Genomic DNA, 12027 nt, shown 5'->3' with positions numbered 1-12027 from the left:
CACAGAACATAATAAAAATTGCACAAAAGTCAGTGGCAAATATTTTAGTTGTTGTTAAATTTTAACACCCTGTATATTGAGAACGAAGAATTTCTGGACATATGTTTATATGAACTTTTTGTTTTAAAATTACTCAAAGAATGGTCCCTTAAATTTATGGTACATACCTAATTAACTTCCTGCACGTATTCTTCTATATCGTCGTTGTTAGATGTAGAAATGCGATGTTTATTTTTGTTTAAATATTTTGTTAATGTATGAACTTTATTTATATTAAAAAATCAATATTTGTACTATGTAGGTATTTTTATTTTACAAGATAATAACATCTAAAAAAATGTTTAAGTCCGGCTCTAGCCAAGGCAAAAGCCGCGTGGACCGTAGCGAGTGTCAGCGGCATCCCTACTATAAGCAAAAATGCCTCGCCTGCGTTAGTACACATGCACCGAACTCGCTTATTCAAGCCAATGTATTTTTATTGAAGTGCGACTGCTGGTTTCTTTATGCTGTGGCCAAATTACCGAAATTGGGGCGAATTAGATGCGGCGCGGACAAGTACATAACGATTTCCTACAGCCTCCGTCCCCCGTCGCGACTCCCGCGACAGTCACATTTCACATTCGCTTGAAGACACACTGCTCTCGTTTCTAGCTCAAATTTTCCTCTGGCCGCAAATTGTCGAGTAACAATTCTTTGCTCTAATTGCAGAAAAATTGAAATTTGTATATTTTATTTGCTCTTAATCGTTAGGATAACGATTTTTATATTAAAACTATATATTTTTATATGAAATGTGCTCAATTTAGGTGCCATTTTGTGTGTAAAAATAACTGTACGATAGTTATTTTTGGCTCGGTAATTAAACCAACTGATAATGTAAGACGACGTAAGACGTTGTCTCGTTAATTTAAGACTATGATGCAAGAAGGGGATATGAGCAAAGTTTGGAAAATTGAGGTTATTTTGGCTGTAGCTTAGAAAATATGTTCTTTCATTGTGGTGCAAATATGGTAGATGTCCGATAAATACCTAGCAAGTTATTAAAGGAAAACACATATCCCCTATGATGTACTGGTGCATTAAGGATATATGTGTAGTGTAACTTATCCCGTTCTTGCACCACAAATACTTTTCATTTTATGATATAAATGTCCCACATCCCTTCCCTGCAGTAGTAAAACAGTCATATTTGTTTACAAGCGACGAAGAACGCTGTTGGATAAGTAGTTAGTATTTTGTTTTCGTAGACAAGAAAGCTTCGCGCGTTGTAATTCAGGTTGATTTTTGTTGCAGTTTTTGTTACATTGTTTTAAAAAAAAAGAATAAATTATTATGAGTACTAAAAGTGAAAAACAGGATAGTGAGCCTTTTCAGAGTTCGAAGAGCGAATATCAACCATCCTCACAAAGTTCAACTTCTGAATGTGAAACTACTGTCGAACCAGTAGAAGAACCAGAAGCCAACGGAACTATAAAGAAAAAAAAGCGTGATGTGAAAAGTTGGAAAAGGAATATGCAAAAGGTAAAAAGAGCTAAAGGAGAAACCTATAAGTCCATAACGTCGGGAAAAATAGTACCAACAAGGCAGTGACTGCAAATGTGAAAAAGAGTGTAAAAAAGGCTTTCTCCTGATGAGAAAAATATACTATTTTCATCATTTAATAACCTTGCAGATCAAGAAAAACAGGATTCATATCTATCTAGCTTAATAACGGTTAGCCAGAATAAAAGCCGTCGTAAAAATAATTTAAACCTTAATCTACAAAGAAATTATGCCTACAAGTATAAGGTAAGCCACTGAGGGTTTTGCATCTTGTTTTATTATTCATATTTTATTTTTATTTTAGCTTAGAAAGGGAGCGTTCGAGTACCAGTCTGTAAGCAAGCTTTATGTTTAATCCACAAAATCGGCAAAAAGCGCTTGGAACGCATAGCAAGTCATTTAAAAGCCAACGTATCTCCTGTTCAAGATAAAAGAGGTAAGCACGGTGATAGACCAAATATAATTCCGGAATTTTTAAGAAAGCAAGTTCGTGAGCATATTGAGAGCTTTCCTAACCAAATATCGGATTATTCTCGAGCAAGAAGCAGCAAGCAGTATTTGTCTCCTGATTTAAATCTGTTACATGGGATTTCATATAAATTCGGACAAAAGTTTATGGGTTTTGGTATCGGCTTGAAAGGGTTGTGTGATTTACAGTTTTTATAAATGGAATTTGGGGTTTGATAGCAATGCAATTTATTTTTTTAGGCTTTTGGGGTTTGATAATTTTTAGGAATGTATTTACCTACCCTATCCTGTCAGCACACCTCGGTAGAGTTAGTTGTATTATGTTTCCTTAGTCCCTATTCATGTACCTGGTGTTGGGAACTTTCTGACTTTTGATTTATTTGTTAAGAGTTTCTATGAGGCCGGTATATGTCTGGGGTATGGAGGGACTTCTAGAGGGTGCTGTTGTGCCACAGATTGCGCTATGAGTGGAGTAAATAAGACCTTTTAGAGGGTGATCCGTTAGTGTAGGAAAACTTACAAATACTTTCTTCTATAGCGGAATCATGTTGGGCAAGGTATCCTAATTGATTTGAAATTGGCCTCCCCAGTTTTGCTTGCTATATTTCCCTTCGATTCTTCAAGTTAAGTTTTGGTAAGTGGATGTGCCTTGACATCTGGTTTCTAACCCTACTAGCCGATTGACAGTGACTGTGATTGACAGTAATGACTATTGACACACTTGTTGTTGTGGAGGTTTGACAGCGTTGCTGTTTCCCATTAAAGTTTGGTTTCCATTTGACGGATGACGGAGCGTCATAAATCAGGCAGAGCGACGTAAGAGGAAAATTGGAATTTCGTAGCCCCGTTGGGAAAATTTTGTTAGTTTTCCATGTTTTAGTATCCGAGCAGTATCATTTTGCTGTGGTATTGCGGAATTTCTATTTTGATAGAGTGAGGCTCCGCGTAGTTTGCACCAAGAGGCAGGGTCAGTTCGTGTCGAAGAGAGAGAGTGACAAGTTCACTGCGAGTGTCACCTGTCAATGTCTGGTGGGTTGTCAGTTCCTTGTCCAGCTGGTAGCCATCCCGTTATCAGAAAGAACAGTCGACATTTTGTGGTTTTAAGGAAAAATTTAAGTTCATCTTGCTAGTAATTCAGTTGAATGGAAAAATATTCCTCCCAAGTTTTGGGGTTTAATTTGATGAACGTCTAGTGGGAAGTTGTAGCCGAGAGGATTTCGGATTGACCTGATATTTTGGATTTGGTCGGCTGCTCCCACACCATTTATGGGATTTTGAAATTTTCTAACCACAAAACGAGACTCTAGGCCTCGCTCACCACCTTAGGTATGTAGCAATATATTGGTAATTGCCATAGAATTGATTATGTGTTTATTTTACTGATTTTTTTGTCCTCTATTTTAGAGGCCTCTCCTTTTTCTCATTCTCTCCTCTACTCTCTGGTTTCTTCTGGTCATCCCAACACTGTTGGGATCGACTATTTCCAACCAATTTACTTTATAAGGAAACAGAAATAATGAACATGAGAAAACTTTACTGTTTCAATTTAAGTATGAATATATACAGGGTGTTCATTTGAAAATTTCCCACCACGGATTTATCGAAAACCACTGCTTAAAAAAAACGCCGAAATACGTCAAAAAGTTTGTCAAGGGGGACAACTTTCTAACATAAAATTACTTCACCCTCTTTCACCCAGGGTCATCCCCTTAACAATTTTAAATGGCAAGGGGTATCGAGTAATCGCTTGTTTAAAAAGTCTTTTATTTTGACGTTTGATTTTTTTAAATCGGTCGATTCGTTTTCAAGAAAATTAGAAAAATCTTTGTTTATCTTAATTTGTTCAGATAGAAAACAAAAACATGAAAATATCAGTTTTTATTTTAATAAGTGTTCAAAATGTTACCAATATATTACAGTGTTCAATATATTACATATATTATTAAATAATTCTTCATTAAGTACTCTACGTATCTCAAATTCTGATAATTTATTAAAAATACTTATTTCTTGTCCTACATATGTGAGTTATGCTTTAGCCAGAAAATTGATTTTAAAAAGCGGGCCACATTTTCATTTTGAGTTTTTTTACTAACCATTGACAAAAGACAATGGCTGCATGGATGGATTTTTTAAGCTTACAGGCCTTTTTCGATGCCAGATTGACTGTACTATAACTTTTAGGAATTTTAAGTTAATTAAAAATACCTTTCATTAAATATATCGTTAGAAATACTAATCCCATTGACATCAACCTTTTCTCGAACCAGACTTGAATCTCAACGAAAAAGAAAAAAGATCAAATAACAATAGAGGCGGAACTGATGCGTTACTCGTTATTTTTTATGTGCGTAGACTTTTTGAAAGGGATCGAACATCAAATAGAATTTATCGTTTGGGTATCCATATACGCTTGGGGAATTTTAAAGACCTTTTTCTTAGAAAACTAACTTTTTCTTTAATGTATAATTTAAGGGTATTTTAGTTATTAATATATAATATATCCTCAAATAAGCGGTTAAATATTTTAGTTTTTTTTAGAAAAATGATATACTTTATTTACTGTTTAATTTTTTTTTATAATCTTATGTCCCAAGTCTGTCAACTTTTTAGCATAAGCATACTAAAATTTATTAAAAAAAAAATGTTTTACTTGATAAACATATTTCGCTTTTAAATTAAAACGAACTGAAATTACATAACGTGAACAAAAATTAAAAATAATGTCTTCTATCGATATAAAAAACTAAATCGATAATAACGTGCAATTGGCACTGCAGAGAATGTAAAGATGACATAAAAAATGTGGCAGTAAAATAGTGAAACCATATAGTGACTTAAGTTTTGCCTTTAAAAAGTACATTCATTTTATATGGCGATATCAATATTGAATTCTCCAATATGTATGCTGCTCAAGAATCTCGTCTATTATCGATTTTTTTAGTATAGTTGTTATTCACAACGGCCGAAATCGCCCACTGCCCGATTTTTTTGCACACAACGCGTTACGGGTATAAAAATTTATCCAAGATGCGATCAGGGACTTTTTTTTCGAGCACTGAGTAGACCTAATTATCCAGAACGCGTTTTGGGTAAATTACGTCGCCCACAATGCGAATGATGGTTTCGTCCGCCGTGGTTTTGCTTTGTGGAGCATTTCTTTTGCCCACGTCGCGTTCTGTCTATTGCGCTATACCCAGAATACGTTTCAAGTAAAACAATGAACAATATAAAACGTTTATTAAAAGGTACACACCTATCACAGAGTTACAGTATATGATAGATATTATGTTGAAAACAAAACACTAAACGAAATGTAGAAATAGGAAAATAAAAATTATTTGAAAAACACTATTTGTTCTTACAAGAATTACTCTTGTGGCATTTGAAATTACATTTTATAATTAATTTTACACATGCACATGCTTTAGTTTGACAACCTTTCAAACAGTTACATTTAACAAAACCTTGTTTAGACCCCGAAGACAACATGGCTTCCTGGCGCACATTGACAGAAGAATCTGCAGCGACCTCAGATAAAAATAAAAATACTGAAGGAGATAATTAAAACTCATTTCTGCTGTATAATCGTGTCAATTTTCCATTTTTGGTACCCAGAACGTACAACCCTTGATCGGTTTTTTCCAAAATGACTGATAATACGTTTCGAGGAGCTAAACGCCCGCGATCTACCTCTGGTACGTTTATCAAAACATTGTCACCTACAATAACAGGTGGAAATTTGCTTTGCGATTGGTTAAGCATTTTATCAGCTTGTTGTTCAAGCCCCCGTTTGCAACCTCTTCTCTCCGTATCAGTTGCCTTTTTATTACCACAAAGTTTGCATAATGGTAAATTGTATATCTCAAAAAAACAATACTTAATCTACAGTAAAAATTAAAAGAGCTGAGCCGCTCGGTCTTCTATTGCTGTCTACTTATTATTGTTATAAATATTAATTAATTTACCTTTCCTGCATATCCAGAACCCCCGCCTGCTTCGCCTTACTTAAATACTTAAATATGATACACAACACATGCATGTCTCGATTAATTAAGAAAATCTTTTTTTTTTACTTTTTACTTTTAAGGTTTTTGAAGGGCTATGCCACACAGGTTCTATCTTATGATGAACCTGTGTAAACGGTTCTCTATAATCGAGGCATGGTCCTATTTATCATGTATTTGATAGGTTGTACAACATATGTATATTATTATGCTACAATATTGTATATGATTATTTATTTACCTTCATGATAAATAAATTTGTTTTGAATTTAAATTTGAATTTGAAAATTCCAATCAGTAGCACAGGCCATATGCAATGACTCATTACATTCAATGCACTTATTGCGTGGGACGTACATATCATCACAAGCAAAACAATTCTTCATATCGACATTTCCATTTACCAGCCTTCCCTCGTTCGTATTATTTTCGACTTCTATATCTAATTCGGTTTTCATATGAAATTGCGTTTCGTTTTCTCGTTCCTTTTCGATACTAAATTTGGTGTCGTTTTCTTGTTCGTTTTCTAAAGATTCTTTTATTAATTTCAGATGCTCTTCAAGTTGTTCTTCAGTCTTAATTTCATTTGCTACACAGGTGTCCAAGCATGAATCCAAAAGTCCATTTCCCTGTGGAGTTCCAAAGCTGGCATCATAAGGTGTTCGCTTTATACCTGTATGGAAACTGCGGTTTTTTGTACTGTGAATAATCCGAAGACCTTTTGCCCAATTTTGACAGTTATTATCTGACATCTATAAAGCACTTTTACTGGAGAGCGACGAAATTGTTTGTTGGAGATGACAATACTTGAGAAGTATCAAGCAGTACCGCAGGGAGCAAAAGAAAGTTTTTTATCTTGATGAGACGTGGATTAACGAAGGTTATATAGTCCAAAAAATGTGGCAAGACAAAAATATAACCAGTGCTCGCCAAGCTTTCATAGAAGGCCTGTCTACAGGTATTAAAGTACATTCGGGAAAAGGAAAAAGACTTATAATCACACATATTGGAAGCGAAGAGGGATTTTTAAAAGAAGGTCTGCTAACCTTTGAGTCGACTCGCACAGGAGATTACCATGAAAACATGAACTCAGACGTTTTCGAGAACTATTTTGGTGAAATGATAAAATTTCTTCCGGCTTATTCGGTGGTGGTTATGGATAACGCAAGCTATCATTTACAGCGAATAGAGAAGACGCCAACTTCAAGTTGGAGAAAGCAAGAAATTATCGATTGGCTGACTGCAAAAGGTATTGCGTTTGAAGCAAATTTGATAAAAAAAGAACTGCTGGCAATAGCAAACTTACACAAAACTCGTTTCATGAAATACGCCGTGGAAGATATAGCCGAAAAATGTAATATAACTGTACTGCGCTTACCGCCATATCATTGCTAACTAAATCCTATAGAACTGATATGGGCGCAGGTAAAAGGATTTGTAGCAAGACAAAACACGACTTTTAAAATGAAAGATGTTAAGCTACTATTTGATCAAGCCATTACGGAAGCGACACCAGAGATTTGGCGAAAAGCAGTCCAGCATGTAATTAAGCAAGAGGACAAAATGTGGGATCTTGACAACCTCATCGATCAGACAGTCGATTCTTTAATTATAATGTCAAGAGGTGATGACAGTTCGTCAGATGACGAAGAAGACTACAATCTATTATAATTTAAAATTGTTATACACTGTTCAAAAAGTGCCAGATCCAAAAGTGACATTTTCAACTGTTTTCCTCTACATATTATGTTCAATAAATTTGTGAAAAAAATATATTATTCCATTTAAACAAAAGTAACTTTCTAAAATAAAATAGCATTTAAGTACATTAATTATAAGGTAAAAAACAAGTCCCAGTTGCACGCCTTTGGCGAACCGTTTTCAATGTTTATCAGTGGGTAACAATGGGCAAAACTCATAAATTGACCCAAAACCGGGTGGCACTACCTGCAATCAACGAAAAGAAAGAATTTTAAATTGAAACTAATACCCAACTAAGGTAGTGGCATAAAATATTGGTGGATCACCAGGTACCACTTTTGCATACCTAATGAGGTTTTATTGCTCTACACACTTCTGAAATAGAGTATAGGCTACAAGGCTATCGCGAACATCTTGATTTGCTCTTTCAACAGAGCCCTGACTCTGGAAGTGTCGTGGTTTACCGTGAACGATTTTTATAGCTGACCAACTTGCGGCTAATTGTTCAATGACCTAAAATTTACTCAAATAATGAAAAGCTTTTGTACAATGCAATTAAGTTTACCTGGTTGCTGAATTCTCTTCCATTGTCACTATGCAAAATATATTTGGGGCTCCAAACAAACAGAATATATATTATCGAGAATAACATCTGCCACTTCATTTGCTGTCTTTGTTTTAACTGGTCGTAGTATTACAAATTTAGTTAGGTGACCTTGATAATTGAGAATAAATTTATATTCTCCATCAGGCTCACTTGATCGATAAGGTCAACCTAAATAAAAACATTAAGTTAGTGGTACTGTGATAATAAAGTTACAGCAAATCACAATATCATCAAGGTAAATACAATAGAACGTAACAGAACACATAACTATACTAATAACAATGACAAATGTTAATTAACGATACCTGCCAACGTGAATTCATTTCACTCATAATCATAGGTTTCACAACTAATCCTTTAATTTTTGCCTTTTTCTTCTGAGCATACGATTGACACAAGTCTAAATATATATGAATTACCTCTCTAGTAACATTGCAGTATTTCTTTTTTATTTCATTTTCCATTGCCTTTTCTCTTTTGTGTTCTATTTGTAAATGAGCTGTGTATATTATATCATACATTTCACTCGCTGCACAATAAAAAATTAAACCTGATTGGTTTTCTAAATGTTCCTTGTTAACTAGTTTATCTTTTTCGCCAACTGTTAATAGATCATATCGTTTTAGTCTACGATATTGTTTAGATGATAATTCTAGTCCATCCCGTCTCCTTTGAAGTGCTACTTTTTGTCTCATTTACTATTTCTAAGTAACGTTCGTCTCATAATAACATAATAACGACCTGTCTTTTTTCTTTGACATTAATTCCCATAATCTTTGTTTAAACTCAGTTTTCATCTTGGAATATTCTTAAAGACACACACAATAAATCACAAATCACAAAACATAAAAATACAATACTTGCACCCGTCATCTATCCGTACGTGTCACAGACTGTCTCCGACAACCGGCAATTCACCTCCAACGCATTCTGAATAAATCTTAATACCCAGAACGCGACGTAGGCAAAATAAATGCTTTACAACGCGAAATAAAAGCGCGCTCAAACTTCATTCGCGTTGTTTGGGTGATGAAATGTATCCACAACACGTTCTGGTCAATTATCTTTACTCAGTGCTCGAAAAAATATATCTGGTTGCATCGTGGGTAAATTACTATACCCACAAGGTGTTGTGTGCAAAAAAATCGGGCAGTGGGCGATTTCGTCTATTGCGAATAATATAGTCATGCATATTGACTTTGATAATTTTGGTTTCTCTGATCATAAAGTAGTAATTAACATTTTTTTTATAAATCCAAAAATACTAATAAGACTTTAAGAACTTATGTCAAACAACTAACTGGTTTCTTTCTAAAGTTTTCTAGGTTTACTAAGTCATTGTCTATCCCTCTTAATCGTGTCAAAATCAGACATCATATATTTTATCTGCAAAGAACTTGCGCTCACTATTACACTTAAAAATTTTGGACACATTTTTCATAAATAATTGAGACTTTACTTATGTCATAAGGGTTGCCATGGATAGTTTTTTTAATTAGAAACTGACAAAAGTAGATAATAGGTTTGTTCTCACTGCAAATTTCTTACAAGTTTGAAACTGTTTCCAAACCATTCTTGATGCGCATGTGTAAAATATTACAACTTCTGAGCGATTTGAAACCGTCTGTGCGAATATCAAATATGGGTTGAGTATAGAAGAAAAATAACCTCACTTTTTTATCCCAGTGGGAAATGGGAAAATAAATAAAACATAAACAAAACAAAAATTATACTACAACCTTGAAATAGCTGTATATTATAAATAGAGTTTAAGATTGTGTGATTATTTGCTACTTCAAGACTTACTCTAAAATGCTCGAGAAATTCTATTCTATTAAATTGGGAGACAGTTTCATGAAAATAGTTTTGACTTTTGGGCTTTATCCGTTCTTCAATTAAATCTTCTTTAAAAGTTTGTGTTGGAATCAACATAATTCTGATCAGATTCTTCAGACGATTCAAAAGCACTTGTTTTCTTAATGTTTATGTTTACACTAATCCAAAAATATAAAATACAATTTTCAAAACGAATATCAAGGACTATACAAAACGACAAATTAGAAACAACAATTTAGAGGTTATGTTCATATTCCGAAGATCGGCGTTGACTGGCTACACGAATTCTCTGACACTTTGCTTGAAATAAATCCGAAAACAAGTCTGACTATCAGATGACGATCAGAAATTTGTGTAAGAACATCAAACTTTTGATTTGAAACCGATCAGAAGTTCCTGTGCGAACGCATTTTACTCTATTGCGCATGTGTATTTGTCGAAAACTTGTTTCTTACTGCTGTGAGAACAAACCTAATATCAGTAGGGAGACATAGTGTATTGTGAATGAATTAAGAAATGACGCTTTATCATCTAGCAGAGTCTCTAATTTGTCTTCCTTAACAGTTATAATGTTGCAAACATTTAATGAATACTATAATTTCTTTTACGAATTAAATATCAGAGACGATAGGCAAATTATTGCTTCTGATAGCTGCCGGACTTGGATACACCTGAGTGAGCGCTGTTTTGGATTGTCGGCTTCCGACGCAAGAACGGTGGTTCTACAAAAGCGGACTCCCATATATTTCTTTGAGACCTGTAGGAATGCTTTCAAGAAAGTTCCAGTTATGGTGAGAAAGATGACAATTTTGGAGGAATGATGTGAGTAAGCACCATTAGAGCCAAAAATTTAATGGTATACAATGTACCAGAGTCTGCATCTCATCAGCTAAATCAGCGTATTGAGTATGATAAAACCTAGGTCGGGGAAGTCCTTAGTATACTGGGACTGCAGCATGAGGCGGCTTCGAGAGTAATACGTGTGGAAAAATCAATGGCATACAGTTTAAAGCCTAGACCCATTAAAGTTATATGCAGCAGTGTTGAAATTGTTAAATCAGCACTTAAAGTAGGAAAAAAACTCAAAGACTCAGTGTTTAGGATTTCTAGTGATCAGACTAAAATGCAGCGTGAAGCATAAAACTGTGTAAGGGAACTACTAAATTCCAGAATGAGGGTAGGTGCAGTGGATCTGGTTAACAGGTATCGTAATGGATTGCCAGTGGTTGAATCAGGACTACAAAAAAACACCCCAACGCCCCATTAGCTATCTACTTTCAAAATTTTGGTGGTCTTTGGCCAAACTTGCCACTCTTTTGAGGGCGATTAGTTGTTGTCCCTACGATATTATTATTTTGGTAGAAAGTAATTTAAGCGATTATGCAAAGATAATTAGGCATTTCAAAAAAACTCCATCCGTAGGTTACAAAAGGGTTAATTACCTCTATTAAGCAAAAGGACCACCTAAAAAGTCAATTGGTGAAAAACCTTAGCCAAGTATTTAAATTTAAAGCATACCGCAATACTCTCAATGAGTTAATTAAAAAAACAAAGCACGATTACTGCAAAAAAGAGATAGACAAATATAGTAGGAACATGAAAAAAATATATCAAATAATCCAAACATTAACAAGAAATAAAAAAAAGGAAAAATGGAAAAAACTCAATATTACAAATATGAATGACAAAGAATTTGAAACAGAAATCGAAATGACAAACTTCTGTAATGGTTACTATATAAATGTAAAAAACAAAGTTAGAAAAAGTAATTATAGCGCAGACAGGCCTTTTCGGTTGACCGATGGTTTGAGCTGCTCTATGTTTTTGAGTCCTGTGACAGAGGGATTTACACTAAAAGCAAATAAA

At 34.4% G+C, this 12027-nt stretch overlaps 1 protein-coding gene across 1 annotated transcript in view; it reads right to left on the bottom strand.

The window, feature by feature from the left end:
- The window catches only part of LOC126745611 (uncharacterized), a 711162-nt gene that overhangs the window by 200930 nt on the left and 498205 nt on the right, over positions 1–12027 (bottom strand). The gene's annotated exons all lie outside the window — the stretch shown is intronic.

This window comes from Anthonomus grandis, chromosome 16 (genome assembly GCF_022605725.1).
Source record: "Anthonomus grandis grandis chromosome 16, icAntGran1.3, whole genome shotgun sequence".
In the NCBI taxonomy this organism is placed as follows: Eukaryota; Metazoa; Arthropoda; class Insecta; order Coleoptera; family Curculionidae; genus Anthonomus; species Anthonomus grandis.
Note: the sequence above shows the minus strand (reverse complement) of the source record. Positions and strands in the feature narration are given on the sequence as shown.